General features: G+C 45.5%; 1 protein-coding gene across 3 annotated transcripts in view; it reads right to left on the reverse strand.

Moving 5' to 3' along the window:
* The window catches only part of slc44a2 (solute carrier family 44 member 2), a 230,279-nt gene that overhangs the window by 5,108 nt on the left and 198,901 nt on the right, over positions 1–26,270 (reverse strand). The gene's annotated exons all lie outside the window — the stretch shown is intronic.

Raw genomic sequence — 26,270 nt, forward strand, 5'->3', positions numbered from 1 at the left:
TGTGTGTTGTGTAGAGCGTGTGTGTGTGTGTGTGTGTGTGTGTGTGTTGTGTAGAGCGTGTGTGTGTGTGTGTGTGTGTGTGTGTGTGTGTGTGTGTGTGTGTGTGTGTTGTGTAGAGCGTGTGTGTGTGTGTTGTGTAGAGCGTGTGTGTGTGTGTTGTGTAAAGCGTGTGTGTGTGTGTTGTGTAGAGCGTGTGTGTTTTGTGCAGAGTGTGTGTGTGTGTTTTGTGCAGAGTGTGTGTGTGTTTTGTGCAGAGTGTGTGTGTGTGTTTTGTGCAGAGTGTGTGTGTGTTTTGTGCAGAGTGTGTGTGTGTTTTGTGCAGAGTGTGTGTGTGTGTGTTTTGTGCAGAGTGTGCGTGGGTGTTTTGTGCAGAGTGTGTGTGTGTGTTTTGTGTAGAGTGTGTGTGTGTGTTTTGTGTAGAGAGTGCGTGTTGTGCAGTGTGTGTGTGTGTTTTGTGCAGAGTGTGTGTGTGTTTTGTGCAGAGAGTGTGTGTGTGTTTTGTGTAGAGTGTGTGTTTTGTGCAGTGTGTGTGTGTGTTTTGTGTAGAGTGTGTGTGTGTTTTGTGCAGAGTGGGTGTGTGTGTTTTGTGTAGTGTGTGTGTGTGTGTTTTGTGCAGAGTGTGTGTGTGTTTTGTGCAGAGTGTGTGTGAGTTTTGTGCAGAGTGTGTGTGTGTGTTTTGTGCAGAGTGTGTGTGTGTGTTTTGTGCAGAGTGTGTGTGTGTGTTTTGTGCAGAGTGTGTGTGTGTGTTTTGTGCAGAGTGTGTGTGTGTGTTTTGTGCAGAGTGTGTGTGTGTGTTTTGTGCAGAGTGTGTGTGTGTGTTTTGTGGAGTGTGTGTGTGTGTTTTGTGCAGACTGTGTGTGTGTGTTTTGTGCAGACTGTGTGTGTGTGTTTTGTGCAGAGTGTGTGTGTGTGTTTTGTGCAGAGTGTGTGTGTGTGTTTTGTGCAGAGAGTGTGTGTATGTTTTGTGCAGAGTGTCTGTGTGTGTTTTGTGCAGTGTGTGTTTTGTGCAGAGTGTGTGTGTGTTTTGTGTAGAGTGTGTGTGTTGTGCAGATTGTGTGTGTGTGTTTTGTGCAGAGTGTGTGTGTGCGTTTTGTGCAGAGTGTGTGTGTGCGTTTTGTGCAGAGTGTGTGTGTGTGTTTTGTGCAGAGTGTGTGTGTGTGTTTTGTGCAGAGTGTGTGTGTGTGTTTTGTGCAGAGTGTGTGTGTTTTGTGCAGAGTGTGTGTGTGTTTTGTGCAGAGTGTGTGTGTGTGTTTTGTGCAGAGTGTGCGTGGGTGTTTTGTGCAGAGTGTGTGTGTGTGTTTTGTGTAGAGTGTGTGTGTGTGTTTTGTGTAGAGAGTGCGTGTTGTGCAGTGTGTGTGTGTGTTTTGTGCAGAGTGTGTGTGTGTTTTGTGCAGAGAGTGTGTGTGTGTTTTGTGTAGAGTGTGTGTTTTGTGCAGTGTGTGTGTGTGTTTTGTGTAGAGTGTGTGTGTGTTTTGTGCAGAGTGGGTGTGTGTGTTTTGTGTAGTGTGTGTGTGTGTGTTTTGTGCAGAGTGTGTGTGAGTTTTGTGCAGAGTGTGTGTGAGTTTTGTGCAGAGTGTGTGTGTGTGTTTTGTGCAGAGTGTGTGTGTGTGTTTTGTGCAGAGTGTGTGTGTGTGTTTTGTGCAGAGTGTGTGTGTGTGTTTTGTGCAGAGTGTGTGTGTGTGTTTTGTGCAGAGTGTGTGTGTGTGTTTTGTGCAGAGTGTGTGTGTGTGTTTTGTGGAGTGTGTGTGTGTGTTTTGTGCAGACTGTGTGTGTGTGTTTTGTGCAGACTGTGTGTGTGTGTTTTGTGCAGAGTGTGTGTGTGTGTTTTGTGCAGAGTGTGTGTGTGTGTTTTGTGCAGAGAGTGTGTGTATGTTTTGTGCAGAGTGTCTGTGTGTGTTTTGTGCAGTGTGTGTTTTGTGCAGAGTGTGTGTGTGTTTTGTGTAGAGTGTGTGTGTTGTGCAGATTGTGTGTGTGTGTTTTGTGCAGAGTGTGTGTGTGCGTTTTGTGCAGAGTGTGTGTGTGCGTTTTGTGCAGAGTGTGTGTGTGTGTTTTGTGCAGAGTGTGTGTGTGTGTTTTGTGCAGAGTGTGTGTGTGTGTTTTGTGCAGAGTGTGTGTGTGTGTTTTGTGCAGAGTGTGTGTGTGTGTTTTGTGCAGAGTGTGTGTGTGTGTTTTGTGCAGAGTGTGTGTGTGTGTTTTGTGCAGAGTGGTGTGTGTTTTGTGCAGAGTGTGTGTGTGTGTTTTGTGCAGAGTGTGTGTGTGTGTTTTGTGCAGAGTGTGTGTGTGTGTTTTGTGCAGAGTGTGTGTGTGTGTTTTGTGCAGAGTGTGTGTGTGTGTTTTGTGCAGAGTGTGTGTGTGTGTTTTGTGCAGAGTGTGTGTGTGTTTTGTGTAGAGTGTGTGTGTTGTGCAGATTGTGTGTGTGTGTTTTGTGCAGAGTGTGTGTGTGTGTTTTGTGCAGGGTGTGTGTGTGTGTTTTGTGTAGGGTGTGTGTGTGTGTTTTGTGCAGAGTGTGTGTGTGTGTTTTGTGCAGAGTGTGTGTGTGTGTTTTGTGCAGAGTGTGTGTGTGTGTTTTGTGCAGAGTGTGTGTGTGTGTTTTGTGCAGAGTGTGTGTGTGTGTTTTGTGCAGAGTGTGTGTGTGTGTTTTGTGCAGAGTGTGTGTGTGTGTTTTGTGCAGAGTGTGTGTGTGTGTTTTGTGCAGAGTGTGTGTGTGTGTTTTGTGCAGAGTGTGTGTGTGTGTTTTGTGCAGAGTGTGTGTGTGTGTTTTGTGCAGAGTGTGTGTGTGTGTTTTTCTGCAGAGTGTGTGTGTGTGTTTTGTGCAGAGTGTGTGTGTGTGTTTTGTGCAGAGTGTGTGTGTGTGTTTTGTGCAGAGTGTGTGTGTGTGTTTTGTGCAGAGTGTGTGTGTGTGTTTTGTGCAGAGTGTGTGTGTGTGTTTTGTGCAGAGTGTGTGTGTGTGTTTTGTGCAGAGTGTGTGTGTGTGTTTTGTGCAGAGTGTGTGTGTGTGTTTTGTGCAGAGTGTGTGTGTGTGTTTTGTGCAGAGTGTGTGTGTGTGTTTTGTGCAGAGTGTGTGTGTGTGTGTTTTGTGTAGAGTGTGTGTGTTGTGCAGAGTGTGTGTGTGTGTTTTGTGTAGAGTGTGTGTGTGTGTTTTGTGTAGAGTGTGTGTGTTGTGCAGTGTGTGTGTGTGTTTGGTGCAGAGTGTGCGTGTGTGTTTTGTGCAGAGTGTGTGTGTTGTGTAGAGTGTGTGTGTGTGTTTTGTGTACAGTGTGTGTGTTGTGCAGTGTGTGTGTGTGTGTGTTGTGTAGAGTGTGTGTGTGTGTTTTGTGCAGAGTGTGTGTGTGTGTTTTGTGCAGAGTGTGTGTGTGTGTTTTGTGCAGAGTGTGTGTGTGTGTGTTTTGTGCAGAGTGTGTGTGTGTGTTTTGTGCAGAGTGTGTGTGTGTGTTTTGTGCAGAGTGTGTGTGTGTGTTTTGTGCAGAGTGTGTGTGTGTGTGTTTTGTGTAGAGTGTGTGTGTTGTGCAGAGTGTGTGTGTGTGTTTTGTGTAGAGTGTGTGTGTGTGTTTTGTGTAGAGTGTGTGTGTTGTGCAGTGTGTGTGTGTGTTTGGTGCAGAGTGTGCGTGTGTGTTTTGTGCAGAGTGTGTGTGTTGTGTAGAGTGTGTGTGTGTGTTTTGTGTACAGTGTGTGTGTTGTGCAGTGTGTGTGTGTGTGTGTGTTGTGTAGAGTGTGTGTGTGTGTTTTGTGTAGAGTGTGTGTGTTGTGCAGAGTGTGTGTGTGTGTTGTGCAGAGTGTGTGTGTGTGTTTTGTGTAGAGTGTGTGTGTTGTGCAGAGTGTGTGTGTGTGTTTTGTGTAGAGTGTGCGTGTTGTGCAGAGTGTGTGTGTGTGTTTTGTGTAGAGTGTGCGTGTGTGTTTTGTGTAGAGTGTGTGTGTTGTGCAGAGTGTGTGTGTGTGTTTTGTGCAGAGTGTGTGTGTGTGTTTTGTGCAGAGTGTGTGTGTGTGTTTTGTGCAGAGTGTGTGTGTGTGTTTTGTGCAGAGTGTGTGTGTGTGTTTTGTGCAGAGTGTGTGTGTGTGTGTTTTGTGCAGAGTGTGTGTGTGTGTTTTGTGCAGAGTGTGTGTGTGTGTTTTGTGCAGAGTGTGTGTGTGTGTTTTGTGCAGAGTGTGTGTGTGTGTTTTGTGCAGAGTGTGTGTGTGTGTTTTGTGCAGAGTGTGTGTGTGTGTTTTCTGCAGAGAGTGCGTGTATGTTTTGTGCAGAGTGTCTGTGCGTGCTTTGTGCAGAGTGTGTGTGTGTTTTGTGTAGAGTGTGTGTGTTGTGCAGATTGTGTGTGTGTGTTTTGTGTAGAGTGTGTGTGTGTGTTTTGTGCAGAGTTTGTGTGTGTGTTTTGTGCAGAGTGTGTGTGTGTGTTTTGTGCAGAGTGTGTGTGTGTGTTTTGTGCAGAGTGTGTGTGTGTGTTTTGTGCAGAGTGTGTGTGTGTGTTTTGTGCAGAGTGTGTGTGTGTGTTTTGTGCAGAGTGTGTGTGTGTGTTTTGTGCAGAGTGTGTGTGTGTGTTTTGTGCAGAGTGTGTGTGTGTGTTTTGTGTAGAGTGTGTGTGTTGTGCAGAGTGTGTGTGTGTGTTTTGTGTAGAGTGTGTGTGTGTTTTGTGTAGAGTGTGTGTGTTGTGCAGTGTGTGTGTGTGTTTTGTGCAGAGTGTGTGTGTGTGTTTTGTGCAGAGTGTGTGTTTTGTGTAGAGTGTGTGTGTGTGTTTTGTGTAGAGTGTGTGTGTTGTGCAGAGTGTGTGTGTGTGTTTTGTGCAGAGTGCGTGTGTTGTGTACAGTGTGTGTGTGTGTTTTGTGCAGAGTGTGTGTGTGTGTTTTGTGCAGAGTGTGTGTGTGTGTTTTGTGCAGTGTGTGTGTGTTTTGTGTAGAGTGTGTGTTGTGCAGAGTGTGTGTGTGTGTGTTGTGTAGAGTGTGTGTGTGTTTTGTGTAGAGTGTGTGTGTTGTGCAGAGTGTGTGTGTGTGTTTTGTGTAGAGTGTGTGTGTGTGTTTTGTGTAGAGTGTGTGTGTGTGTGTTGTGTAGAGTGTGTGTGTGTTTTGTGTAGAGTGTGTGTGTTGTGCAGAGTGTGTGTGTGTGTTTTGTGTAGAGTGTGTGTGTGTGTTTTGTGTAGAGTGTGTGTGTGTGTGTTGTGCAGTGTGTGTGTGTGTTTTGTGTAGAGTGTGTGTGTTGTGCAGAGTGTGTGTGTGTGTTTTGTGTAGAGTGTGCGTGTGTGTTTTGTGTAGAGTGTGTGTGTTGTGCAGAGTGTGTGTGTGTGTTTTGTTTAGAGAGTGTGTGTGTTTTGTTCAGAGTGTGTGTGTGTGTTTTGTGCAGAGTTTGTGTGTGTGTTTTGTGCAGAGTGTGTGTGTGTGTTTTGTGCAGAGTGTGTGTGTGTGTTTTGTGCAGAGTGTGTGTGTGTGTTTTGTGCAGAGTGTGTGTGTGTGTTTTGTGCAGAGTGTGCGTGTGTGTTTTGTGCAGAGTGTGTGTGTGTGTTTTGTGCAGAGTGTGTGTGTGTGTTTTGTGCAGAGTGTGTGTGTGTGTTTTGTGTAGAGTGTGTGTGTGTGTTGTGCAGTGTGTGTGTGTGTTTTGTGCAGAGTGTGTGTGTGTGTTTTGTGCAGAGTGTGTGTTTTGTGTAGAGTGTGTGTGTGTGTTTTGTGTAGAGTGTGTGTGTTGTGCAGAGTGTGTGTGTGTGTTTTGTGCAGAGTGCGTGTGTTGTGTACAGTGTGTGTGTGTGTTTTGTGCAGAGTGTGTGTGTGTGTTTTGTGTAGAGTGTGTGTGTGTGTTTTGTGCAGTGTGTGTGTGTTTTGTGTAGAGTGTGTGTTGTGCAGAGTGTGTGTGTGTGTGTTGTGTAGAGTGTGTGTGTGTTTTGTGTAGAGTGTGTGTGTTGTGCAGAGTGTGTCTGTGTGTTTTGTGTAGAGTGTGTGTGTGTGTTTTGTGTAGAGTGTGTGTGTGTGTGTTGTGCAGAGTGTGTGTGTGTGTTTTGTGTAGAGTGTGTGTGTTGTGCAGAGTGTGTGTGTGTGTTTTGTGTAGAGTGTGCGTGTGTGTTTTGTGTAGAGTGTGTGTGTTGTGCAGAGTGTGTGTGTGTGTTTTGTGTAGAGTGTGTGTGTTGTGCAGAGTGTGTGTGTGTGTTTTGTGTAGAGTGTGCGTGTGTGTTTTGTGTAGAGTGTGTGTGTTGTGCAGAGTGTGTGTGTGTGTTTTGTTTAGAGAGTGTGTGTGTTTTGTGCAGAGTGTGCGTGTGTGTTTTGTGCAGAGTGTGCGTGTGTGTTTTGTGCAGAGTGTGCGTGTGTGTTTTGTGCAGAGTGTGTGTGTGTGTTTTGTGCAGAGTGTGTGTGTGTGTGTTTTGTGCAGAGTGTGTGTGTGTGTGTTTTGTGTAGAGTGTGTGTTGTGCAGAGTGTGTGTGTGTGTTTTGTGCAGAGTGTGTGTGTGTGTTTTGTGCAGAGTGTGTGTGTGTGTTTTGTGCAGAGTGTGTGTGTGTGTTTTGTGTAGAGTGTGTGTGTGTGTTGTGCAGTGTGTGTGTGTGTTTTGTGCAGAGTGTGTGTGTGTGTTTTGTGCAGAGTGTGTGTTTTGTGTAGAGTGTGTGTGTGTTTTGTGTAGAGTGTGTGTGTTGTGCAGAGTGTGTGTGTGTTTTGTGCAGAGTGCGTGTGTTGTGTACAGTGTGTGTGTGTGTTTTGTGCAGAGTGTGTGTGTGTGTTTTGTGTAGAGTGTGTGTGTGTGTTTTGTGTAGAGTGTGTGTGTGTGTTTTGTGCAGTGTGTGTGTGTTTTGTGTAGAGTGTGTGTTGTGCAGAGTGTGTGTGTGTGTGTTGTGTAGAGTGTGTGTGTGTTTTGTGTAGAGTGTGTGTTTTGTGCAGAGTGAGTGTGTGTGTTTTGTGCAGAGTGTGCGTGTGTGTTTTGTGCAGAGTGTGTGTGTTTTGTGCAGAGTGTGTGTGTTTGTGTTTTGTGCAGAGTGTGTGTGTGTGTGTTTTGTACAGAGTGTGTGTGTGTGTTTTGTGAAGAGTGTGTGTGTGTGTTCTGTGCAGAGTGTGTGTGTGTGTTTTGTGCAGAGTGTATGTGTGTGTTTTTTGTGTAGAGTGTGTGTGTTGTGCAGAGTGTGTGTGTGTGTTTTGTGTAGAGCGTGTGTGTGTGTTTTGTGCAGAGTGTGTGTGTTGTGCAGAGTGTGTGTGTGTGTTTTGTGTAGAGTGTGTGTGTTGTGCAGAGTGTGTGTGTGTGTTTTGTGTAGAGTGTGTGTGTGTGCTTTGTGTAGAGTGTGTGTGTTGTGCAGAGTGTGTGTGTGTGTTTTGTGCAGAGTGTGTGTGTTGTGCAGAGTGTGTGTGTGTGTTTTGTGCAGAGTGTGTGTGTTGTGCAGAGTGTGTGTGTGCGTTTTGTGTAGAGCGTGTGTGTGTGTTTTGTGCAGAGTGTGTGTTTTGTGCAGAGTGTGTGTTTTGTGCAGAGTGTATGTGTTTTGTGTAGAGTGTGTGTGTTTTGTGCAGAGTGTGTGTGTTTTGTGCAGTGTGTGTGTGTTTTGTGCAGTGTGTGTGTGTGTGTTTTGTGCAGAGTGTGTGTGTGTGTTTTGTGCAGAGTGTGTGTGTGTTTTGTGTAGAGTGTGTGTGTTGTGCAGATTGTGTGTGTGTGTTTTGTGCAGAGTGTGTGTGTGTGTTTTGTGCAGAGTGTGTGTGTGTGTTTTGTGCAGAGTGTGTGTGTGTGTTTTGTGCAGAGTGTCTGTGTGTGTTTTGTGCAGAGTGTGTGTGTGTGTTTTGTGCAGAGTGTGTGTGTGTGTTTTGTGCAGAGTGTGTGTGTGTGTTTTGTGCAGAGTGTGTGTGTGTGTTTTGTGCAGAGTGTGTGTGTGTGTGTTTTGTGCAGAGTGTGTGTGTGTGTGTTTTGTGCAGAGTGTGTGTGTGTGTTTTGTGCAGAGTGTGTGTGTGTGTTTTGTGCAGAGTGTGTGTGTGTTTTGTGTAGAGTGTGTGTGTTGTGCAGATTGTGTGTGTGTGTTTTGTGCAGAGTGTGTGTGTGTGTTTTGTGCAGAGTGTGTGTGTGTGTTTTGTGCAGAGTGTGTGTGTGTGTTTTGTGCAGAGTGTCTGTGTGTGTTTTGTGCAGAGTGTGTGTGTGTGTTTTGTGCAGAGTGTGTGTGTGTGTTTTGTGCAGAGTGTGTGTGTGTGTTTTGTGCAGAGTGTGTGTGTGTGTGTTTTGTGCAGAGTGTGTGTGTGTGTTTTGTGCAGAGTGTGTGTGTGTGTTTTGTGCAGAGTGTGTGTGTGTGTTTTGTGCAGAGTGTGTGTGTGTGTTTTGTGCAGAGTGTGTGTGTGTGTTTTGTGCAGAGTGTGTGTGTGTGTTTTGTGCAGAGTGTGTGTGTGTGTTTTGTGCAGAGTGTGTGTGTGTGTTTTGTGCAGAGTGTGTGTGTGTGTTTTGTGCAGAGTGTGTGTGTGTGTTTTGTGCAGAGTGTGTGTGTGTGTTTTGTGCAGAGTGTGTGTGTGTGTTTTGTGCAGAGTGTGTGTGTGTGTTTTGTGCAGAGTGTGTGTGTGTGTTTTGTGCAGAGTGTGTGTGTGTGTTTTTCTGCAGAGTGTGTGTGTGTGTTTTGTGCAGAGTGTGTGTGTGTGTTTTGTGCAGAGTGTGTGTGTGTGTTTTGTGCAGAGTGTGTGTGTGTGTTTTGTGCAGAGTGTGTGTGTGTGTTTTGTGCAGAGTGTGTGTGTTTTGTGCAGAGTGTGTGTGTTTTGTGCAGAGTGTGTGTGTGTGTTTTGTGTAGAGTGTGTGTGTTGTGCAGAGTGTGTGTGTGTGTTTTGTGTAGAGTGTGTGTGTGTGCTTTGTGTAGAGTGTGTGTGTTGTGCAGAGTGTGTGTGTGTGTTTTGTGCAGAGTGTGTGTGTTGTGCAGAGTGTGTGTGTGTGTTTTGTGCAGAGTGTGTGTGTGTGTGTTTTGTGTAGAGTGTGTGTGTTGTGCAGAGTGTGTGTGTGTGTTTTGTGCAGAGTGTGTGTGTGTGTTTTGTGCAGAGTGTGTGTGTGTGTTTTGTGCAGAGTGTGTGTGTGTGTTTTGTGCAGAGTGTGTGTGTGTGTTTTGTGCAGAGTGTGTGTGTGTGTTTTGTGCAGAGTGTGTGTGTGTGTTTTGTGCAGAGTGTGTGTGTGTGTTTTGTGCAGAGTGTGTGTGTGTGTTTTGTGCAGAGTGTGTGTGTGTGTTTTCTGCAGAGAGTGCGTGTATGTTTTGTGCAGAGTGTCTGTGTGTGTTTTGTGCAGAGTGTGTGTGTGTTTTGTGCAGAGTGTGTGTGTGTGTTTTGTGCAGAGTGTGTGTGTGTGTTTTGTGCAGAGTGTGTGTGTGTGTTTTGTGCAGAGTGTGTGTGTGTGTTTTGTGCAGAGTGTGTGTGTGTTTTGTGCAGAGTGTGTGTGTTTTGTGCAGTGTGTGTGTGTTTTGTGCAGAGTGTGTGTGTGTGTTTTGTGCAGAGTGTGTGTGTGTGTTTTGTGCAGAGTGTGTGTGTGTTTTGTGTAGAGTGTGTGTGTTGTGCAGATTGTGTGTGTGTGTTTTGTGCAGAGTGTGTGTGTGTGTTTTGTGCAGAGTGTGTGTGTGTGTTTTGTGCAGAGTGTGTGTGTGTGTTTTGTGCAGAGTGTCTGTGTGTGTTTTGTGCAGAGTGTCTGTGTGTGTTTTGTGCAGAGTGTGTGTGTGTGTTTTGTGCAGAGTGTGTGTGTGTGTTTTGTGCAGAGTGTGTGTGTGTGTGTTTTGTGCAGAGTGTGTGTGTGTGTGTTTTGTGCAGAGTGTGTGTGTGTGTGTTTTGTGCAGAGTGTGTGTGTGTGTTTTGTGCAGAGTGTGTGTGTGTGTTTTGTGCAGAGTGTGTGTGTGTGTTTTGTGCAGAGTGTGTGTGTGTGTTTTGTGCAGAGTGTGTGTGTGTGTTTTGTGCAGAGTGTGTGTGTGTGTTTTGTGCAGAGTGTGTGTGTGTGTTTTGTGCAGAGTGTGTGTGTGTGTTTTGTGCAGAGTGTGTGTGTGTGTTTTGTGCAGAGTGTGTGTGTGTGTTTTGTGCAGAGTGTGTGTGTGTGTTTTGTGCAGAGTGTGTGTGTGTGTTTTTCTGCAGAGTGTGTGTGTGTGTTTTGTGCAGAGTGTGTGTGTGTGTTTTGTGCAGAGTGTGTGTGTGTGTTTTGTGCAGAGTGTGTGTGTGTGTTTTGTGCAGAGTGTGTGTGTGTGTTTTGTGCAGAGCGTGTGTGTTTTGTGCAGAGTGTGTGTGTTTTGTGCAGAGTGTGTGTGTGTGTTTTGTGCAGAGTGTGTGTGTGTGTTTTGTGCAGAGTGTGTGTGTGTGTGTTTTGTGTAGAGTGTGTGTGTTGTGCAGAGTGTGTGTGTGTGTTTTGTGTAGAGTGTGTGTGTGTGTTTTGTGCAGAGTGTGTGTGTGTGTTTTGTGCAGATTGTGTGTGTTTTGTGCAGAGTGTGTGTGTTTTGTGCAGAGTGTGTGTGTGTGTTTTGTGCAGAGTGTGTGTGTGTGTTTTGTGCAGAGTGTGTGTGTGTGTTTTGTGCAGAGTGTGTGTGTGTGTGTTTTGTGTAGAGTGTGTGTGTTGTGCAGAGTGTGTGTGTGTGTTTTGTGTAGAGTGTGTGTGTGTGTTTTGTGTAGAGTGTGTGTGTTGTGCAGTGTGTGTGTGTGTTTGGTGCAGAGTGTGCATGTGTGTTTTGTGCAGAGTGTGTGTGTTGTGTAGAGTGTGTGTGTGTGTTTTGTGTACAGTGTGTGTGTTGTGCAGTGTGTGTGTGTGTGTGTGTTGTGTAGAGTGTGTGTGTGTGTTTTGTGTAGAGTGTGTGTGTTGTGCAGAGTGTGTGTGTGTGTGTTGTGCAGAGTGTGTGTGTGTGTTTTGTGTAGAGTGTGTGTGTTGTGCAGAGTGTGTGTGTGTGTTTTGTGTAGAGTGTGCGTGTTGTGCAGAGTGTGTGTGTGTGTTTTGTGTAGAGTGTGCGTGTGTGTTTTGTGTAGAGTGTGTGTGTTGTGCAGAGTGTGTGTGTGTGTTGTGCAGAGTGTGTGTGTGTGTTTTGTGCAGAGTGTGTGTGTGTGTTTTGTGCAGAGTGTTTGTGTGTGTTTTGTGCAGAGTGTGTGTGTTTGTTTTGTGCAGAGTGTGTGTGTGTGTTTTGTGCAGAGTGTGTGTGTGTGTTTTGTGCAGAGTGTGTGTGTGTGTTTTGTGCAGAGTGTGTGTGTGTGTTTTGTGCAGAGTGTGTGTGTGTGTTTTGTGCAGAGTGTGTGTGTGTGTTTTCTGCAGAGAGTGCGTGTATGTTTTGTGCAGAGTGTCTGTGTGTGTTTTGTGCAGAGTGTGTGTGTGTTTTGTGCAGAGTGTGTGTGTGTGTTTTGTGCAGAGTGTGTGTGTGTGTTTTGTGCAGAGTGTGTGTGTGTGTTTTGTGCAGAGTGTGTGTGTGTTTTGTGCAGAGTGTGTGTGTTTTGTGCAGTGTGTGTGTGTTTTGTGCAGAGTGTGTGTGTGTGTTTTGTGCAGAGTGTGTGTGTGTGTTTTGTGCAGAGTGTGTGTGTGTTTTGTGTAGAGTGTGTGTGTTGTGCAGATTGTGTGTGTGTGTTTTGTGCAGAGTGTGTGTGTGTGTTTTGTGCAGAGTGTGTGTGTGTGTTTTGTGCAGAGTGTGTGTGTGTGTTTTGTGCAGAGTGTGTGTGTGTGTTTTGTGCAGAGTGTGTGTGTGTGTTTTGTGCAGAGTGTCTGTGTGTGTTTTGTGCAGAGTGTGTGTGTGTGTTTTGTGCAGAGTGTGTGTGTGTGTTTTGTGCAGAGTGTGTGTGTGTGTGTTTTGTGCAGAGTGTGTGTGTGTGTGTTTTGTGCAGCGTGTGTGTGTGTGTTTTGTGCAGAGTGTGTGTGTGTGTGTTTTGTGCAGAGTGTGTGTGTGTGTGTTTTGTGCAGAGTGTGTGTGTGTGTGTTTTGTGCAGAGTGTGTGTGTGTGTTTTGTGCAGAGTGTGTGTGTGTGTTTTGTGCAGAGTGTGTGTGTGTGTTTTGTGCAGAGTGTGTGTGTGTGTTTTGTGCAGAGTGTGTGTGTGTGTTTTGTGCAGAGTGTGTGTGTGTGTTTTGTGCAGAGTGTGTGTGTGTGTTTTGTGCAGAGTGTGTGTGTGTGTTTTGTGCAGAGTGTGTGTGTGTGTTTTGTGCAGAGTGTGTGTGTGTGTTTTGTGCAGAGTGTGTGTGTGTGTTTTGTGCAGAGTGTGTGTGTGTGTTTTGTGCAGAGTGTGTGTGTGTGTTTTGTGCAGAGTGTGTGTGTGTGTTTTGTGCAGAGTGTGTGTGTGTGTTTTTCTGCAGAGTGTGTGTGTGTGTTTTGTGCAGAGTGTGTGTGTGTGTTTTGTGCAGAGTGTGTGTGTGTGTTTTGTGCAGAGTGTGTGTGTGTGTTTTGTGCAGAGTGTGTGTGTGTGTTTTGTGCAGAGTGTGTGTGTGTGTTTTGTGCAGAGTGTGTGTGTGTGTTTTGTGCAGAGCGTGTGTGTTTTGTGCAGAGTGTGTGTGTTTTGTGCAGAGTGTGTGTGTGTGTTTGTGCAGAGTGTGTGTGTGTGTTTTGTGCAGAGTGTGTGTGTGTGTTTTGTGTAGAGTGTGTGTGTGTGTGTTTTGTGTAGAGTGTGTGTGTTGTGCAGAGTGTGTGTGTGTGTTTTGTGTAGAGTGTGTGTGTGTGTTTTGTGTAGAGTGTGTGTGTTGTGCAGTGTGTGTGTGTGTTTGGTGCAGAGTGTGCATGTGTGTTTTGTGCAGAGTGTGTGTGTTGTGTAGAGTGTGTGTGTGTGTTTTGTGTACAGTGTGTGTGTTGTGCAGTGTGTGTGTGTGTGTGTGTTGTGTAGAGTGTGTGTGTGTGTTTTGTGTAGAGTGTGTGTGTTGTGCAGAGTGTGTGTGTGTGTGTTGTGAAGAGTGTGTGTGTGTGTTTTCTGTAGAGTGTGTGTGTTGTGCAGAGTGAGTGTGTGTGTTTTGTGTAGAGTGTGTGTGTGTTTTGTGTAGAGTGTGTGTGTTTTGTGCAGAGAGTGTGTGTGTTTTGTGTAGAGCGTGTGTGTGATTTGTGTAGAGTGTGTGTGTTGTGCATAGTGTGTGTGTGTGTTTTGTGTAGAGTGTGTGTGTTGTGCAGAGTGTGTGTGTGTGTTTTGTGTAGAGTGTGTGTGTGTGTTTTGTGTAGAGTGTGTGTGTTGTGCAGTGTGTGAGTGTGTGTTTTGTGTAGAGTGTGTGTCTTGTGCAGAGTGTGTGTGTGTGTTTTGTGTAGAGCGTGTGTGTGTGTTTTGTGCATAGTGTGTGTTTTGTTGCAGAGTGAGTGTGTGTGTTTTGTGCAGAGTGTGCGTGTGTGTTTTGTGCAGAGTGTGTGTGTTTTGTGCAGAGTGTGTGTGTGTGTGTTTTGTGCAGAGTGTGTGTGTGTGTGTTTTGTGCAGAGTGTGTGTGTGTGTGTTTTGTGCAGAGTGTGTGTGTGTGTGTTTTGTGCAGAGTGTGTGTGTGTGTGTTTTGTGCAGAGTGTGTGTGTGTGTGTTTTGTGCAGAGTGTGTGTGTGTGTGTTTTGTACAGAGTGTGTGTGTGTGTTTTGTGAAGAGTGTGTGTGTGTGTTCTGTGCAGAGTGTGTGTGTGTGTTTTGTGCAGAGTGTATGTGTGTGTTTTTTGTGTAGAGTGTGTGTGTTGTGCAGAGTGTGTGTGTGTGTTTTGTGTAGAGCTTGTGTGTGTGTTTTGTGTAGAGTGTGTGTGTTGTGCAGAGTGTGTGTGTGTGTTTTGTGTAGAGTGTGTGTGTTGTGCAGAGTGTGTGTGTGTGTTTTGTGTGTAGTGTGTGTGTGTGCTTTGTGTAGAGTGTGTGTGTTGTGCAGAGTGTGTGTGTGTGTTTTGTGCAGAGTGTGTGTGTGTGTTTTGTGCAGAGTGTGTGTGTTGTGCAGAGTGTGTGTGTGTGTTTTGTGCAGAGTGTGTGTGTTGTGCAGAGTGTGTGTGTGTGTTTTGTGCAGAGTGTGTGTTGTGCAGAGTGTGTGTGTGTGTTTTGTGCAGAGTGTGTGTGTGTGTTTTGTGCAGAGTGTGTGTGTGTGTTTTGTGCAGAGTGTGTGTTTTGTGCAGAGTGTGTGTTTTGTGCAGAGTGTGTGTGTTTTGTGCAGAGTGTGTGTGTTTTGTGCAGAGTGTGTGTGTTTTGTGCAGAGTGTGTGTGTTTTGTGCAGAGTGTGTGTGTTTTGTGCAGAGTGTGTGTGTTTTGTGCAGAGTGTGTGTGTTTTGTGCAGAGTGTGTGTGTTTTGTGCAGAGTGTGTGTGTTTTGTGCAGAGTGTGTGTGTTTTGTGCAGAGTGTGTGTGTTTTGTGCAGAGTGTGTGTGTTTTGTGCAGAGTGTGTGTGTTTTGTGCAGAGTGTGTGTGTTTTGTGCAGAGTGTGTGTGTTTTGTGCAGAGTGTGTGTGTTTTGTGCAGAGTGTGTGTGTTTTGTGGAGAGTGTGTGTGTTTTGTGGAGAGTGTGTGTGTTTTGTGCAGAGTGTGTGTGTTTTGTGCAGAGTGTGTGTGTTTTGTGCAGAGTGTGTGTGTTTTGTGCAGAGTGTGTGTTTTGTGCAGAGTGTGTGTGTGTGTTTTGTGCAGAGTGTATGTGTGTGTGTTTTGTGTAGAGTGTGTGTGTTGTGCAGAGTGTGTGTGTGTGTTTTGTGCAGAGTGTGTGTGTGTGTTTTGTGCAGAGTGTGTGTTTTGTGCAGAGTGTGTGTTTTGTGCAGAGTGTGTGTTTTGTGCAGAGTGTGTGTTTTGTGCAGAGTGTGTGTTTTGTGCAGAGTGTGTGTTTTGTGCAGAGTGTGTGTTTTGTGCAGAGTGTGTGTTTTGTGCAGAGTGTGTGTTTTGTGCAGAGTGTGTGTTTTGTGCAGAGTGTGTGTTTTGTGCAGAGTGTGTGTTTTGTGCAGAGTGTGTGTTTTGTGCAGAGTGTGTGTTTTGTGCAGAGTGTGTGTTTTGTGCAGAGTGTGTGTTTTGTGCAGAGTGTGTGTTTTGTGCAGAGTGTGTGTTTTGTGCAGAGTGTGTGTTTTGTGCAGAGTGTGTGTTTTGTGCAGAGTGTGTGTTTTGTGCAGAGTGTGTGTTTTGTGCAGAGTGTGTGTTTTGTGCAGAGTGTGTGTTTTGTGCAGAGTGTGTGTTTTGTGCAGAGTGTGTGTTTTGTGCAGAGTGTGTGTTTTGTGCAGAGTGTGTGTTTTGTGCAGAGTGTGTGTTTTGTGCAGAGTGTGTGTTTTGTGCAGAGTGTGTGTTTTGTGCAGAGTGTGGGTTTTGTGCAGAGTGTGGGTTTTGTGCAGAGTGTGTGTTTTGTGCAGAGTGTGTGTTTTGTGCAGAGTGTGTGTTTTGTGCAGAGTGTGTGTTTTGTGCAGAGTGTGTGTTTTGTGCAGAGTGTGAGTGTGTGTTTTGTGCAGAGTGTGTGTGTGTGTTTTGTGCAGAGTGTGTGTGTGTGTGTTTTGTGCAGGGTGTGTGTGTGTGTTTTGTGCAGAGTGTATGTGTGTGTGTTTTGTGCAGAGTGTGTGTGTGTGTTTTGTGCAGAGTGTGTGTGTGTGTTTTGTGCAGAGTGTGTGTGTGTGTGATTTGTGCAGAGTGTATGTGTGTGTGCTTTGTGCAGACTGTACGTGTGTGTTATGTGCAAAGTGTGTGTGTGTTTTGTGCAGAGTGTGTGTGTGTGTTTTGTGCAGAGTGTGCGTGTGTGTGTTTTGTGCAGAGTGTGTGTGTGTGTTTTGTGCAGAGTGTGTGTGTGTGTTTTGTGCAGAGTGTGTGTGCGTGTTTTGTGCAGAGTGTGTGTGTTTTGTGCAGAGTGTGTGTGTGTTTTGTGCAGAGTGTGTGTGTGTTTTGTGCAGAGTGTGTGTGTGTTTTGTGCAGAGTGTGTGTGTGCGTTTTGTGCAGAGTGTGTGTGTGTTTTGTGTAGAGCGTGTGTGTGTGTTTTGTGCAGAGCGTGTGTGTGTGTTTTGTGCAGAGCGTGTGTGTGTGTTTTGTGCAGTGCGTGTTTTGTGCAGAGTGTGTGTGTGTGTTTTGTGCAGAGTGTGTGTGTGTGTTTTGTGCAGAGTGTGTGTGTGTGTTTTGTGCAGAGTGTGTGTGTGTGTTTTGTGCAGAGTGTGTGTGTGTGTTTTGTGCAGAGTGTGTGTGTGTGTTTTGTGCAGAGTGTGTGTGTGTGTTTTGTACAGAGTGTGTGTGTTTTGTGCAGAGTGTGTGTGTGTGTTTTGTGCAGAGTGTGTGTGTGTGTTTTGTGCAGAGTGTGTGTGTGTTTTGTGCAGAGAGTGTGTGTGTGTTTTGTGTAGAGTGTGTGTTTTGTGCAGTGTGTGTGTGTGTTTTGTGTAGAGTGTGTGTGTGTTTTGTGCAGAGTGGGTGTGTGTGTTTTGTGTAGTGTGTGTGTGTGTTTTGTGCAGAGTGTGTGTGAGTTTTGTGCAGAGTGTGTGTGAGTTTTGTGCAGAGTGTGTGTGTGTGTTTTGTGCAGAGTGTGTGTGTGTGTTTTGTGCAGAGTGTGTGTGTGTGTTTTGTGCAGAGTGTGTGTGTGTGTTTTCTGCAGAGTGTGTGTGTGTTTTGTGCAGAGTGTGTGTGTGTGTTTTGTGCAGACTGTGTGTGTGTGTTTTGTGCAGACTGTGTGTGTGTGTTTTGTGATGACTGTGTGTGTGTGTTTTGTGCAGAGTGTGTGTGTGTGTTTTGTGCAGATTGTGTGTGTGTGTTTTGTGCAGAGTGTGTGTGTGTGTTTTGTGCAGAGTGTGTGTGTGTGTTTTGTGCAGTGTGTGTGTGTGTTTTGTGCAGAGTGTGCGTGTGTGTTTTGTGCAGAGTGTGTGTGTGTGTTTTGTGCAGAGTGTGTGTGTTTTGTGCAGAGTGTGTGTGTGTTTTGTGCAGAGTGTGTGTGTGTTTTGTGCAGAGTGTGTGTGTGCGTTTTGTGCAGAGTGTGTGTGTGTTTTGTGTAGAGCGTGTGTGTGTGTTTTGTGCAGAGTGTGTGTGTGTGTTTTGTGCAGAGCGTGTGTGTGTGTTTTGTGCAGTGCGTGTTTTGTGCAGAGTGTGTGTGTGTGTTTTGTGCAGAGTGTGTGTGTGTGTTTTGTGCAGAGTGTGTGTGTGTGTTTTGTGCAGAGTGTGTGTGTGTGTTTTGTGCAGAGTGTGTGTGTGTGTTTTGTACAGAGTGTGTGTGTTTTGTGCAGAGTGTGTGTGTGTGTTTTGTGTAGAGTGTGTGTGTGTGTTTTGTGCAGAGTGTGTGTGTGTGTTTTGTGCAGAGTGTGTGTGTGTTTTGTGCAGAGAGTGTGTGTGTGTTTTGTGTAGAGTGTGTGTTTTGTGCAGTGTGTGTGTGTGTTTTGTGTAGAGTGTGTGTGTGTTTTGTGCAGAGTGGGTGTGTGTGTTTTGTGTAGTGTGTGTGTGTGTTTTGTGCAGAGTGTGTGTGAGTTTTGTGCAGAGTGTGTGTGAGTTTTGTGCAGAGTGTGTGTGTGTGTTTTGTGCAGAGTGTGTGTGTATGTTTTGTGCAGAGTGTGTGTGTGTGTTTTGTGCAGAGTGTGTGTGTGTGTTTTGTGCAGAGTGTGTGTGTGTGTTTTGTGCAGAGTGTGTGTGTGTGTTTTGTGCAGAGTGTGTGTGTGTGTGTTTTGTGCAGAGAGTGTGTGTGTGTTTTGTGCAGAGTGTGTGTGTGTGTTTTGTGCAGAGAGTGTGTGTATGTTTTGTGCAGCGTGTCTGTGTGTTTTTTGTGCAGTGTGTGTTTTGTGCAGAGTGTGTGTGTGTTTTGTGTAGAGTGTGTGTGTTGTGCAGATTGTGTGTGTGTGTTTTGTGCAGAGTGTGTGTGTGTGTTTTGTGCAGAGTGTGTGTGTGTGTTTTGTGCAGAGTGTGTGTGTGTGTTTTGTGCAGAGTGTGTGTGTGTGTTTTGTGCAGAGTGTGTGTGTGTGTTTTGTGCAGAGTGTGTGTGTGTGTTTTGTGCAGAGTGTGTGTGTGTGTTTTGTGCAGAGTGTGTGTGTGTGTTTTGTGCAGAGTGTGTGTGTGTGTTTTGTGCAGAGTGTGTGTGTGTGTTTTGTGCAGAGTGTGTGTGTGTGTTTTGTGCAGAGTGTGTGTGTGTGTTTTGTGCAGAGTGTGTGTGTGTGTTTTGTGCAGAGTGTGTGTGTGTGTTTTGTGCAGAGTGTGTGTGTGTTTTGTGTAGAGTGTGTGTGTTGTGCAGAGTGTGTGTGTGTGTTTTGTGCAGAGTGTGTGTGTGTGTTTTGTGCAGAGTGTGTGTGTTTTGTGTAGAGTGTGTGTGTGTGTTTTGTGTAGAGTGTGTGTGTGTGTTTTGTGCAGAGTGTGTGTGTGTGTTTTGTGCAGAGTGTGTGTGTGTGTTTTGTGCAGAGTGTGTGTGTGTGTTTTGTGCAGAGTGTGTGTGTGTGTTTTGTGCAGAGTGTGTGTGTGTGTTTTGTGCAGAGTGTGTGTGTGTGTTTTGTGCAGAGTGTGTGTGTGTGTTTTGTGCAGAGTGTGTGTGTGTGTTTTGTGCAGAGTGTGTGTGTGTGTTTTGTGCAGAGTGTGTGTGTGTGTTTTGTGCAGAGTGTGTGTGTGTGTTTTGTGCAGAGTGTGTGTGTGTGTTTTGTGCAGAGTGTGTGTGTGTGTTTTGTGCAGAGTGTGTGTGTGTGTTTTGTGCAGAGTGTGTGTGTGTGTTTTGTGCAGAGTGTGTGTGTGTGTTTTTCTGCAGAGTGTGTGTGTGTGTTTTTCTGCAGAGTGTGTGTGTGTGTTTTGTGCAGAGTGTGTGTGTGTGTTTTGTGCAGAGTGTGTGTGTGTGTTTTGTGCAGAGTGTGTGTGTGTGTTTTGTGCAGAGTGTGTGTGTGTGTTTTGTGCAGAGTGTGTGTGTGTGTTTTGTGCAGAGTGTGTGTGTTTTGTGCAGAGTGTGTGTGTTTTGTGCAGAGTGTGTGTGTGTGTTTTGTGCAGAGTGTGTGTGTGTGTTTTGTGCAGAGTGTGTGTGTGTGTTTTGTGTAGAGTGTGTGTGTTGTGCAGAGTGTGTGTGTGTGTTTTGTGTAGAGTGTGTGTGTGTGTTTTGTGTAGAGTGTGTGTGTTGTGCAGTGTGTGTGTGTGTTTGGTGCAGAGTGTGCGTGTGTGTTTTGTGCAGAGTGTGTGTGTTGTGTAGAGTGTGTGTGTGTGTTTTGTGTACAGTGTGTGTGTTGTGCAGTGTGTGTGTGTGTGTGTGTTGTGTAGAGTGTGTGTGTGTGTTTTGTGTAGAGTGTGTGTGTTGTGCAGAGTGTGTGTGTGTGTGTTGTGCAGAGTGTGTGTGTGTGTTTTGTGTAGAGTGTGTGTGTTGTGCAGAGTGTGTGTGTGTGTTTTGTGTAGAGTGTGCGTGTTGTGCAGAGTGTGTGTGTGTGTTTTGTGTAGAGTGTGCGTGTGTGTTTTGTGTAGAGTGTGTGTGTTGTGCAGAGTGTGTGTGTGTGTTTTGTGCAGAGTGTGTGTGTGTGTTTTGTGCAGAGTGTGTGTGTGTGTTTTGTGCAGAGTGTGTGTGTGTGTTTTGTGCAGAGTGTGTGTGTGTGTTTTGTGCAGAGTGTGTGTGTGTGTTTTGTGCAGAGTGTGTGTGTGTGTTTTGTGCAGAGTGTGTGTGTGTGTTTTGTGCAGAGTGTGTGTGTGTGTTTTGTGCAGAGTGTGTGTGTGTGTTTTGTGCAGAGTGTGTGTGTGTGTTTTGTGCAGAGTGTGTGTGTGTTTTGTGCAGAGTGTGTGTGTGTGTTTTGTGCAGAGTGTGTGTGTGTTTTGTGCAGAGTGTGTGTGTGTGTTTTGTGCAGAGTGTGTGTGTGTGTTTTGTGCAGAGTGTGTGTGTGTGTTTTGTGCAGAGTGTGTGTGTGTTTTGTGCAGAGTGTGTGTGTGTTTTGTGCAGAGTGTGTGTGTGTTTTGTGCAGAGTGTGTGTGTGTGTTTTGTGCAGAGTGTGTGTGTGTGTTTTGTGCAGAGTGTGTGTGTGTTTTGTGCAGAGTGTGTGTGTGTTTGTGCAGAGTGTGTGTGTGTGTTTTGTGCAGAGTGTGTGTGTGTGTTTTGTGCAGAGTGTGTGTGTGTGTTTTGTGCAGAGTGTGTGTGTGTGTTTTGTGTAGAGTGTGTGTGTTTGTGCAGAGTGTGTGTGTGTGTTTTGTGCAGAGTGTTGTGTGTGTTTTGTGCAGGAGTGTGTGTGTTGTGCAGAGTGTGTGTGTGTTTTGTGCAGAGTGTGTGTGTGTGTTTTGTGCAGAGTGTTGTGTGTGTGTGTTTTGTGCAGCGTGTGTGTGTGTGTTTTGTTCAGAGTGTGTGTGTGTGTTTTGTGCAGAGTGTGTGTGTTGTTGTGCAGTGTGTGTGTGTGTGTTTTGTGCAGAGTGTGTGTGTGTGTTTTGTGCAGAGTGTGTGTGTGTGTTTTGTGCAGGTGTGTGTGTGTGTTTTGTGCAGAGTGTGTGTGTGTTTGTGCAGAGTGTGTGTGTGTGTTTTGTGCAGAGTGTGTGTGTGTGTTTTGTGCAGAGTGTGTGTGTGTTTTGTGCAGAGTGTGTGTGTGTGTTTTGTGCAGAGTGTGTGTGTGTGTTTTGTGCAGAGTGTGTGTGTGTGTTTTGTGCAGAGTGTGTGTGTGTGTTTTGTGCAGAGTGTGTGTGTGTGTTTTGTGCAGTGTGTGTGTGTGTGTTTTGTGCAGAGTGTGTGTGTGTGTTTTGTGCAGAGTGTGTGTGTGTGTTTTGTGCAGAGTGTGTGTGTGTTTTTCTGCAGAGTGTGTGTGTGTGTTTTGTGCAGAGTGTGTGTGTGTGTTTTGTGCAGAGTGTGTGTGTGTGTTTTGTGCAGAGTGTGTGTGTGTGTTTTGTGCAGAGTGTGTGTGTGTGTTTTGTGCAGAGTGTGTGTGTGTGTTTTGTGCAGAGTGTGTGTGTGTGTTTTGTGCAGAGCGTGTGTGTTTTGTGCAGAGTGTGTGTGTGTGTTTTGTGCAGAGTGTGTGTGTGTGTTTTGTGCAGAGTGTGTGTGTGTGTTTTGTGCAGAGTGTGTGTGTGTGTGTTTTGTGTAGAGTGTGTGTGTGTGTGTTTTGTGTAGAGTGTGTGTGTTGTGCAGAGTGTGTGTGTGTGTTTTGTGTAGAGTGTGTGTGTGTGTTTTGTGTAGAGTGTGTGTGTTGTGCAGTGTGTGTGTGTGTTTGGTGCAGAGTGTGCATGTGTGTTTTGTGCAGAGTGTGTGTGTTGTGTAGAGTGTGTGTGTGTGTTTTGTGTACAGTGTGTGTGTTGTGCAGTGTGTGTGTGTGTGTGTGTTGTGTAGAGTGTGTGTGTGTGTTTTGTGTAGAGTGTGTGTGTTGTGCAGAGTGTGTGTGTGTGTTGTGAAGAGTGTGTGTGTGTGTTTTCTGTAGAGTGTGTGTGTTGTGCAGAGTGTGTGTGTGTGTTTTGTGTAGAGTGTGTGTGTGTTTTGTGTAGAGTGTGTGTGTTTTGTGCAGAGAGTGTGTGTGTTTTGTGTAGAGCGTGTGTGTGTTTTGTGTAGAGTGTGTGTGTTGTGCAGAGTGTGTGTGTGTGTTTTGTGTAGAGTGTGTGTGTTGTGCAGAGTGTGTGTGTGTGTTTTGTGTAGAGTGTGTGTGTGTGTTTTGTGTAGAGTGTGTGTGTTGTGCAGTGTGTGTGTGTGTGTGTTTTGTGTAGAGTGTGTGTCTTGTGCAGAGTGTGTGTGTGTGTTTTGTGTAGAGCGTGTGTGTGTGTTTTGTGCAGAGTGTGTGTTTTGTTGCAGAGTGAGTGTGTGTGTTTTGTGCAGAGTGTGCGTGTGTGTTTTGTGCAGAGTGTGTGTGTTTTGTGCAGAGTGTGTGTGTGTGTGTTTTGTGCAGAGTGTGTGTGTGTGTGTTTTGTGCAGAGTGTGTGTGTGTGTGTTTTGTGCAGAGTGTGTGTGTGTGTGTTTTGTGCAGAGTGTGTGTGTGTGTGTTTTGTGCAGAGTGTGTGTGTGTGTGTTTTGTACAGAGTGTGTGTGTGTGTTTTGTGAAGAGTGTGTGTGTGTGTTCTGTGCAGAGTGTGTGTGTGTGTTTTGTGCAGAGTGTATGTGTGTGTTTTTTGTGTAGAGTGTGTGTGTTGTGCAGAGTGTGTGTGTGTGTTTTGTGTAGAGCTTGTGTGTGTGTTTTGTGTAGAGTGTGTGTGTTGTGCAGAGTGTGTGTGTGTGTTTTGTGTAGAGTGTGTGTGTTGTGCAGAGTGTGTGTGTGTGTTTTGTGTGTAGTGTGTGTGTGTGCTTTGTGTAGAGTGTGTGTGTTGTGCAGAGTGTGTGTGTGTGTTTTGTGCAGAGTGTGTGTGTTGTGCAGAGTGTGTGTGTGTGTTTTGTGCAGAGTGTGTGTGTTGTGCAGAGTGTGTGTGTGTGTTTTGTGCAGAGTGTGTGTGTGTGTTTTGTGCAGAGTGTGTGTGTGTGTTTTGTGCAGAGTGTGTGTTTTGTGCAGAGTGTGTGTTTTGTGCAGAGTGTGTGTGTTTTGTGCAGAGTGTGTGTGTTTTGTGCAGAGTGTGTGTGTTTTGTGCAGAGTGTGTGTGTTTTGTGCAGAGTGTGTGTGTTTTGTGCAGAGTGTGTGTGTTTTGTGCAGAGTGTGTGTGTTTTGTGCAGAGTGTGTGTGTTTTGTGCAGAGTGTGTGTGTTTTGTGCAGAGTGTGTGTGTTTTGTGCAGAGTGTGTGTGTTTTGTGCAGAGTGTGTGTGTTTTGTGCAGAGTGTGTGTGTTTTGTGCAGAGTGTGTGTGTTTTGTGCAGAGTGTGTGTGTTTTGTGCAGAGTGTGTGTGTTTTGTGCAGAGTGTGTGTGTTTTGTGCAGAGTGTGTGTGTTTTGTGGAGAGTGTGTGTGTTTTGTGGAGAGTGTGTGTGTTTTGTGCAGAGTGTGTGTGTTTTTTGCAGAGTGTGTGTGTTTTGTGCAGAGTGTGTGTGTTTTGTGCAGAGTGTGTGTTTTGTGCAGAGTGTGTGTGTGTGTTTTGTGCAGAGTGTATGTGTGTGTGTTTTGTGTAGAGTGTGTGTGTTGTGCAGAGTGTGTGTGTGTGTGTTGTGCAGAGTGTGTGTGTGTGTTTTGTGCAGAGTGTGTGTTTTGTGCAGAGTGTGTGTTTTGTGCAGAGTGTGTGTTTTGTGCAGAGTGTGTGTTTTGTGCAGAGTGTGTGTTTTGTGCAGAGTGTGTGTTTTGTGCAGAGTGTGTGTTTTGTGCAGAGTGTGTGTTTTGTGCAGAGTGTGTGTTTTGTGCAGAGTGTGTGTTTTGTGCAGAGTGTGTGTTTTGTGCAGAGTGTGTGTTTTGTGCAGAGTGTGTGTTTTGTGCAGAGTGTGTGTTTTGTGCAGAGTGTGTGTTTTGTGCAGAGTGTGTGTTTTGTGCAGAGTGTGTGTTTTGTGCAGAGTGTGTGTTTTGTGCAGAGTGTGTGTTTTGTGCAGAGTGTGTGTTTTGTGCAGAGTGTGTGTTTTGTGCAGAGTGTGTGTTTTGTGCAGAGTGTGTGTTTTGTGCAGAGTGTGTGTTTTGTGCAGAGTGTGTGTTTTGTGCAGAGTGTGTGTTTTGTGCAGAGTGTGTGTTTTGTGCAGAGTGTGTGTTTTGTGCAGAGTGTGTGTTTTGTGCAGAGTGTGTTTTGTGCAGAGTGTGTGTTTTGTGCAGAGTGTGTGTTTTGTGCAGAGTGTGTGTTTTGTGCAGAGTGTGTGTTTTGTGCAGAGTGTGTGTTTTGTGCAGAGTGTGAGTGTGTGTTTTGTGCAGAGTGTGTGTGTGTGTTTTGTGCAGAGTGTGTGTGTGTGTGTTTTGTGCAGGGTGTGTGTGTGTGTTTTGTGCAGAGTGTATGTGTGTGTGTTTTGTGCAGAGTGTGTGTGTGTGTTTTGTGCAGAGTGTGTGTGTGTGTTTTGTGCAGAGTGTGTGTGTGTGTGATTTGTGCAGAGTGTATGTGTGTGTGCTTTGTGCAGACTGTACGTGTGTGTTATGTGCAAAGTGTGTGTGTGTTTTGTGCAGAGTGTGTGTGTGTGTTTTGTGCAGAGTGTGCGTGTGTGTGTTTTGTGCAGAGTGTGTGTGTGTGTTTTGTGCAGAGTGTGTGTGTGTGTTTTGTGCAGAGTGTGTGCGTGTTTTGTGCAGAGTGTGTGTGTTTTGTGCAGAGTGTGTGTGTGTTTTGTGCAGAGTGTGTGTGTGTTTTGTGCAGAGTGTGTGTGTGTTTTGTGCAGAGTGTGTGTGTGCGTTTTGTGCAGAGTGTGTGTGTGTTTTGTGTAGAGCGTGTGTGTGTGTTTTGTGCAGAGCGTGTGTGTGTGTTTTGTGCAGAGCGTGTGTGTGTGTTTTGTGCAGTGCGTGTTTTGTGCAGAGTGTGTGTGTGTGTTTTGTGCAGAGTGTGTGTGTGTGTTTTGTGCAGAGTGTGTGTGTGTGTTTTGTGCAGAGTGTGTGTGTGTGTTTTGTGCAGAGTGTGTGTGTGTGTTTTGTGCAGAGTGTGTGTGTGTGTTTTGTGCAGTGTGTGTGTGTGTTTTGTACAGAGTGTGTGTGTTTTGTGCAGAGTGTGTGTGTGTGTTTTGTGCAGAGTGTGTGTGTGTGTTTTGTGCAGAGTGTGTGTGTGTTTTGTGCAGAGAGTGTGTGTGTGTTTTGTGTAGAGTGTGTGTTTTGTGCAGTGTGTGTGTGTGTTTTGTGTAGAGTGTGTGTGTGTTTTGTGCAGAGTGGGTGTGTGTGTTTTGTGTAGTGTGTGTGTGTGTTTTGTGCAGAGTGTGTGTGAGTTTTGTGCAGAGTGTGTGTGAGTTTTGTGCAGAGTGTGTGTGTGTGTTTTGTGCAGAGTGTGTGTGTGTGTTTTGTGCAGAGTGTGTGTGTGTGTTTTGTGCAGAGTGTGTGTGTGTGTTTTCTGCAGAGTGTGTGTGTGTGTTTTGTGCAGAGTGTGTGTGTGTGTTTTGTGCAGACTGTGTGTGTGTGTTTTGTGCAGACTGTGTGTGTGTGTTTTGTGATGACTGTGTGTGTGTGTTTTGTGCAGAGTGTGTGTGTGTGTTTTGTGCAGAGTGTGTGTGTGTGTTTTGTGCAGAGTGTGTGTGTGTGTTTTGTGCAGAGAGTGTGTGTATGTTTTGTGCAGAGTGTCTGTGTGTGTTTTGTGCAGTGTGTGTTTTGTGCAGAGTGTGTGTGTGTTTTGTGCAGAGTGTGTGTGTGTTTTGTGTAGAGTGTGTGTGTTGTGCAGATTGTGTGTGTGTGTTTTGTGCAGAGTGTGTGTGTGTGTTTTGTGCAGAGTGTGTGTGTGTTTTGTGCAGAGTGTGTGTGTGTGTTTTGTGCAGAGTGTGTGTGTGTGTTTTGTGCAGAGTGTGTGTGTGTGTTTTGTGCAGAGTGTGTGTGTGTGTTTTGTGCAGAGTGTGTGTGTGTGTTTTGTGCAGAGTGTGTGTGTGTGTTTTGTGCAGAGTGTGTGTGTGTGTTTTGTGCAGAGTGTGTGTGTGTGTTTTGTGCAGAGTGTGTGTGTGTGTTTTGTGCAGAGTGTGTGTGTGTGTTTTGTGCAGAGTGTGTGTGTGTGTTTTGTGCAGAGTGTGTGTGTGTGTTTTGTGCAGAGTGTGTGTGTGTGTTTTGTGCAGAGTGTGTGTGTGTGTTTTGTGCAGAGTGTGTGTGTGTGTTTTGTGCAGAGTGTGTGTGTGTGTTTTGTGCAGAGTGTGTGTGTGTGTTTTTCTGCAGAGTGTGTGTGTGTTTTGTGCAGAGTGTGTGTGTGTGTTTTGTGCAGAGTGTGTGTGTTTGTGTAGAGTGTGTGTGTTGTGCAGAGTGTGTGTGTGTGTTTTGTGTCAGAGTGTGTGTGTGTGTTTTGGTGCAGAGTGTGTGTGTGTTTGTGTAGAGTGTGTGTGTGGTTTTGCGCCGAGTGTGTGTGTTTTGTGTAGAGTGTGTGTGTTGTGCAGATTGTGTGTGTGTGTTTTGTGCAGAGTGTGTGAGTGTTTTGTGCAGAGTGTGTGTGTGTGTTTTGTGCAGAGTGTGTGTGTGTGTTTTGTGCAGAGTGGTGTGTGTGTTTTGTGCAGAGGAGTGTGTGTTTTGCAGAGTGTGTGTGTGTGTTTTGTGCAGAGTGTGTGTGTGTGTTTTGTGCAGAGTGTGTGTGAGTGTTTTGTGCAGAGTGTGTGTGTGTGGGTTTGTGGCAGAGTGTGTGTGTGTTTTTTGTGCAGAGGGTTGTGTGTGTTTTGTGCAAGTGTGTGTGTGTGTTTTGTGCAGAGTGTGTGTGTGTAGTTTTGTGCAGAGTGTGTGTGTGGTTTTGTGCAGAGTGTGTGTGTGTGTGTTTGTGCAGAGTGTGTGTGTGTGTTTTGTGCAGAGTGTGTGTGTGTGTTTTGTGCAGAGTGTGTGTGTGTGTTTTGTGCAGAGGTGTGTGTGTGTTTTGTGCAGAGTGTGTGTGTTTTTGTGCAGAGTGTGTGTGTGTGTGTGCAGAGTGTGTGTGTGTGTTTTGTGCAGAGTGTGTGTGTGTGTTTTGTGCAGAGTGTGTGTGTGTGTTTTGTGCAGAGTGTGTGTGTGTGTTTTGTGCAGAGTGTGTGTGTGTGTTTTGTGCAGAGTGTGTGTGTGTGTTTTGTGCAGAGTGTGTGTGTGTGTTTTGTGCAGAGTGTGTGTGTGTGTGTTGTGCAGAGTGTGTGTGTGTGTTTTTGTGCAGAGTG

This window comes from Carcharodon carcharias, chromosome 30 (genome assembly GCF_017639515.1).
Source record: "Carcharodon carcharias isolate sCarCar2 chromosome 30, sCarCar2.pri, whole genome shotgun sequence".
Taxonomy (NCBI): Eukaryota; Metazoa; Chordata; class Chondrichthyes; order Lamniformes; family Lamnidae; genus Carcharodon; species Carcharodon carcharias.